Here is a 6,000-nt window from a genome sequence, read left to right on the forward strand (position 1 = left end):
CAGATCTACAAGCTCATAGCGCGGCACTCGGTGCCGCGCTATGAGCTTGTAGATCTGCTATTTTTGAATAGCCATCAACATGAGATCATAGTACCGACGTGATAGACTGCTGGCATATTTGGCTATGGCTGAAATGGAACTACAGTATATGTATGTTAGTGAGTAGTGGTGTGAATCACAAACACCATACTATAGATTCTTTCAGACAACGATTTGATATTTTTTTCGAAATCACACATTTTGTGCCAAGATATAATAACAATTCCATTAGACTCAGGGGCCTATACGATCGATACGTGCTCAGCTAACACAATCATGTTATATTTACATCAGCTCACCAACAAGCAACCACTATAATTTTATTACAGATTTGTCCGTCACTGGATTTTTATCGCCGGAGCTATATTAATGATTGCCAAGCAGATTAAAACATGGTCAAATCATTAATAACATAAAAGGCATGAATGCTTAGCAGTGATAGAGACACTGTCAACTCAGTTATATAGCGTTCCATTTTGCCATTCACTCGCAATTAAATTCATAGAATAGGACACGTTTAGAAACACCTGCCAATAGACGTTAGCTAAACGTTAGCGTGGCATGTTTAACCCATTAAAACCAGGAAAGCATCTGTGTCATTTTAGATTTTAGCGTTGGCTATTCAAAAATAGAAGATATACAAGCTCACAGCGCGTCACTTCGTGCCGCGCTGTGAGCTTGTACATCTGCAATTTTTGAAAAATCTTGTGAAAACTACTGATTTAGAAGGTATTTGTAGAATCGGCCCCAGGTCTTAATGGGTTAAAAACTGAAAACTACACGGCTTCAGAGGATGACATAGTGATAGTGTAGCCTCGTGTTTAGGCTACTGCAGTTTATTTAGATGTTGTTTTACAGTGTGATAATCCAACAATTATAGGAAACCACTCTGTAAAACAATCACCATGCATGTTTAGATGCATGGATCAGCGCGCGGGGCCTCACTGCGCTCTCCTCATGTCAATACACAGACAGATAAATCGCTCTGCAAGTAAACGCCAGGCGATCTATGCCTTGCTTCAGCGTGTGTCAAATCCGTTTCCTGCATGGCACTTAGAAAAAAAGTTGCCCACAATCCAGCTCTTGTCGCGGGTGTGCGCGAAACGAGCACCAACGTGACAGTTTTGCGAGAGTGCGCCCCCTTGTTGCTCCGCCTGTCAGATTGCCCACTCCTCCCTATATACCTGAACGCTGGCCTCTCATCGAAAATGAATTACTAGGCACTTCAGTCTCTTCTCGTGTGAAAAGCCCTTTACCCCCTATCCAATCTTTAGCTATCAGTAGTAAGTTACTACGTATGCAGTTTGAGAACAATGTGGTGTTCACATGCATTGATACTGACAAACAAACACCGTTCTGCTGATAACTGATCATTTTCACTTTGCGTCGATTAGATTGGATCGATGCCCGTTGAGCGTGTATATTAGTGAGCCAGTTTGTGCAAAGAAAGAAGAGACACCCCCCCCCCCCCCCCGCACAACAGCACCCTGTCCAAACACCTTTATGTTACCAGCTAAGAAACATTCCTCAAATTAAACCTTTTGTAACTTCTGCTGATCTAGAAAAAAAATCTGCCACACTTTCATCTGCTTCCCGTCCGGATTACAGCAACTTCTATGTACTCTGCTTCAAAAAGGAAAAAGCCAGCCCGTCGTCTCCAATTAGTTCAGAATGCAGCAGCCTAACACCAGAAGCGCTGAGCACGTTACACCAACTTTAGACTCCCTTCATTGGTTAGTAGCCCAGCGGTTCTCAAACTTTTTAATTCAAGGTCCCCTCAGGTGGATATGTGAGCTTGTAGATCTTTTGTAGAGCTGTTTTCACTGCATGTTCGCCCTAGAATTGGGATGCTATAGGTTTACATTGGACCAGAGATCCTGGGTCAGGACCCTTATATGGTCGTTCAAAGTCTAGAATCAACTTTATTGTCACATCACATGGTTTACAGGATGTAAAAGTGAAGATTGAAGACGAGGTATACCCTGGACTCTGGAAGGACCTGCCTGAGGAGATCAGGCTATAGCAAATTCACTGTTCTCTTTTTACACACTTTCATAGACTTGCTTTTACTACCGGGTTACAGGCTGTTCTTATCTTTTTATGCTCTTTTATTATGTTTCTCAGACACCTTTTATTCCTTTGAGCTCTTTCATTGTGTTTCTCGCACACTTTTTATACTTCTATCATTTTATTAGGTTTATAGCACAATTCTTCCTTTGTTTTTTGTATCTTTGATGCTGGGTTGAAGCACTTTGTAACTCTGTTAAAGTGCTATACAAATAAGGTTTATTATTATTATTACTATTAGAAAAATGTGTGCAAACAAGTGGTTTAGCACTTTGTATGAGAAACTGTAGTGAGTCTACAGGCCCCAGTATTGCTACTCTATAGTGCAGCCAATGTTTTTGGCAAGACCACCACAGCGGGGCCACAGCCCTATAAAATGTGATTGTCTCTGTCTGACTGAGTCCCTGAGTGATGAAGTTACACCATTGGTTGGCTGGTTGGCCTAACAACAAACTAGTCAATCGCAGAGCAGTCAGTCGTCCCTCCGGGCAATCAACGAGAGTCCACAAGCTGCACTGAGCCCCCGGGCAGCCAATCCATCCATCCTGTCCAACGCTTTCACAACACAAGAAATCGAGCCGCATGGCCATCCGATGGCTGAAGAGGCGTCGAGGCACCGTGGGGTCGATGGCGTCCGCATGGAGTACATGAAACACACCAAGGCAAGGAGGCAACTTCCCACGGATAGGCTGTAGCACGCTGTTTCTCAACGTCTGGTCTGGGGTCCCCGCAGGGGTCCAAATGGACCAATACGGTCCTGTAATTCTGAGAGTGTACAAATGGAACATTTTTTTAAAAAGCTTTCGGACCCCAATCTACACTGTAAAATTCTCAGTGCTAATTTAACTTTGAGAGTGTACTAATGGGCCCATAGGGGTCCATTTGGTTCCTTTTGTACACTCTCGGAGTTACCAGACCCATAAGACCCCCCTGGTGGTCCCCGGACTCTAGCATGTCTGGAGCATGTGAGCATGTTTCCCGCTGCTCGAAGCTGCCAAAGACCTGGCGCTGCGCCAAGGTGATCACCCTGCCCAAGTCAAATAAGGCTATATAAGGGATACTTGCCCATCTCTCTGCATGCTGTGTGTGTTCTATAAAGCTCCTGGAATGCCTCCTCCACACGCGTCTCAACCCAGTGATTGACCCCCAGCTGGCTTTTGAAACGAACCAACAGACCAGGTGACCATCCTGTGCCAAGATACAGTATATATATACAGTATAGAGGACAGCTTCCTGGCATGGTGAAGAGGCTGGCACCATCATAACTGTCTGGCTGCATGAACTACACATGAAGCTTCGGCTGCAGGTTCAGGCCATCGATCCCCACGCTGATATAGGGGCGTCTAGCCCTGTGGTTCTCAAAGTGGGGTTCGAGGACCCCCAAGGGGTCCTTGAGGGGGATCCAGATTTTTTTTTTAAATATAGCATCAAAATCAGTTTAATCACTTGAACCCTCGTTTATACGTCAGCTATTGGAAAATAGCAGATCTAGAAGCGTCACAATGTGTCTCAATGCATTGTGAGCTTGTAGACTGGCTATTTTCAAAGAATTGTGAAAAGTAGCCAAAATGTAATAATCTTGAAAACCTTTAACAACTAAATTGTTATGGAGAGAGAATCCCTGGCACAAAGTGGTTTGAAATGGGGGTCCTTGGCTAAGTGCATATCAATGTGGGAGTCCTCCTTGACATGAATGTTTGAGAAACCACAGGTGTAGCCAATAACACTCAAGGAGCCACAATGAAGACGCCGCACATTTCTACAGTTCTCTGCTGCCACGCACGGCACTCTGGTCTATGGTGCCATAGTCAGGGTTGCCAGATTTGCTTATTATAATTTCCCCGCAAGATTCTATTTGAAAATAGCTGATCTACAAGCTCACAACGCGTCGCATCGCGACGCGTTGTGAGCTTGTAGATCTGCTATTTTCAAATAGCTGATGTATATGTTTAAGTGCTCATGTGGCCCGTAGTTGCTTCTTTTGGGCTGGTTTTACTAGACTTGTTTCTCTCACAGAATCTGGCAACACTGGCCACAGTCCCTTTATGAAGAAGATGGATGCTGGTCTCTCCATCACCCTACAGACTCTGTCTCTGGAGGCCTATGAGACACTCTGGTAAACCTTCCTATCGTATCAATCACCCTGGTTGATGTTTAGATGAGAAGCAGTCCCATGGCCCTCTCTCTGCCTCCCTCAAAGCAAAAGCAAAATGACCCCAAACTCAAAACTCCCTCTATGATCTTTGCAAGCGAAGAATCAGCCATTGTGTGTGTGTGTGTGTGTGTGTGTGTGTGTGTGTGTGTGTGTGTGTGTGTGTGTGTGTGTGTGTGTGTGTGTGTGTGTGTGTGTGTGTGTGTGTAAACGCGAGCTCGTGCACTGGCATATATCTGTATTCTAAGGATGAATGATGGCAATTATAATGGTTCACATTTTAATCACACACTCAGAACACACTCTCCATACGGTATACTGTTGAGTTATTCACCACATCCTCTCCCTCACGCCTACACTTACTCAACATCCCTTTTCTTTCAGTCTCCTTATCTCCATCACCCCCCCAAACACACACACACACACACACACACACACACACACACACACACACACACACACACACACACACACACACACACACACACACACACACACACACACACACACACACACACACACACACACACACACACACACACACACACACACACAGCTGGCTCTTGTTTGATGAACAGGGAGACAATGAAGGATGTTTTAAGTGCTGTGTATTGAAGGTTACTGTTCCATCTCGGCTGAAGTGGAAATTGAACGTCACTCTCCCCCTCTCTGCCCCTCTTCCTCTGTCTATCCTCATTTACCTATCTCCCTCCATGCCACCCCCTTATGTACCTCTCTTCACCCCTCTCCCTCCATGCCATCCCCCTATGTACCTCTCTTCACCCCTCTCCCTCCATGCCATCCCCCTATGTACCTCTCTTCACCCCTCTCCCCACCCCCCTATGTACCTCTCTCTACCCTCTCCCTTCCACTCTCTCTCTTTATCTCACTCCCTGATCACCAGGCTCTCTCACCCACCACACCCTCTCCACTTTCTCTCCTTTTTTAACTTCAGATTTTGTCTGTTGCTTTGTTTTTAATGTTGCTATAGGCCGTCTGTGTCCCTTTCATGCCCATGTGTACAGCACAAACTCTCAGTATCACTGGCATTTATAGGCTATAGCAGTGGTTCTCAAACCTTTTCATGTCAAGGACCCCCAAATTGACACTTACTAGCCCGCGGACCCCCATTTGAAAAGATATGCCAGGGACCCCCATAAGAGAAGATACATTTTTTTACGGCTCTAGCAGTGATTCTCAACCATTTTAATTTCAAGGACCCTAGTTTGACATGCATTAGGGCTACGGACCCCCATTTAATGGCATTTCTTTCTCTGGGACCCCAATTCATATTGTAAAATCAATGTTAATTTAACTCTGAGAGTGTACAAATGGAACCAAATGGACCCGTTTGGTTCCATTTGTACACTCTCAGAGTTACAGACCCATAAGGGTCCATTTGGTTCCTATCCATCATTTAGCTGGGGACCCCCTGGAACCCCCTCAAGTACTTTGAGAACCACTGGGCTACAGTATACATGCTTGTGCACAAGGATGTATACTACGCACAATTTACAGATGCTTTCTATACCAAACACAGAATATTGCACCACACTGACTTGACCCCCCTAAACAAACAAACAAACAAACAAACAAGGCGAGGATTAAGACCGAGGCACAGTTTGCAAGGAGCTTCTTTTGATGCGTCCTGGCAGCTGGTGGATAATCATGCTTGATTATGCTGAGGTCAGACTCCAAGCCTTTCTCTCAGGTCATTTTGTTTACACCCGCATGCATGCTGT

General features: G+C 45.0%; 1 protein-coding gene across 1 annotated transcript in view; it reads right to left on the reverse strand.

Annotated features, from left to right (window-relative positions):
- Positions 1 to 6,000, reverse strand: part of cadm4 (cell adhesion molecule 4) — a 302,572-nt gene that overhangs the window by 102,918 nt on the left and 193,654 nt on the right.

The sequence above is a fragment of the Gymnoscopelus braueri genome (genome assembly GCF_963280865.1).
Source record: "Gymnoscopelus braueri genome assembly, chromosome: 4".
NCBI lineage: Eukaryota > Metazoa > Chordata > Actinopteri > Myctophiformes > Myctophidae > Gymnoscopelus > Gymnoscopelus braueri.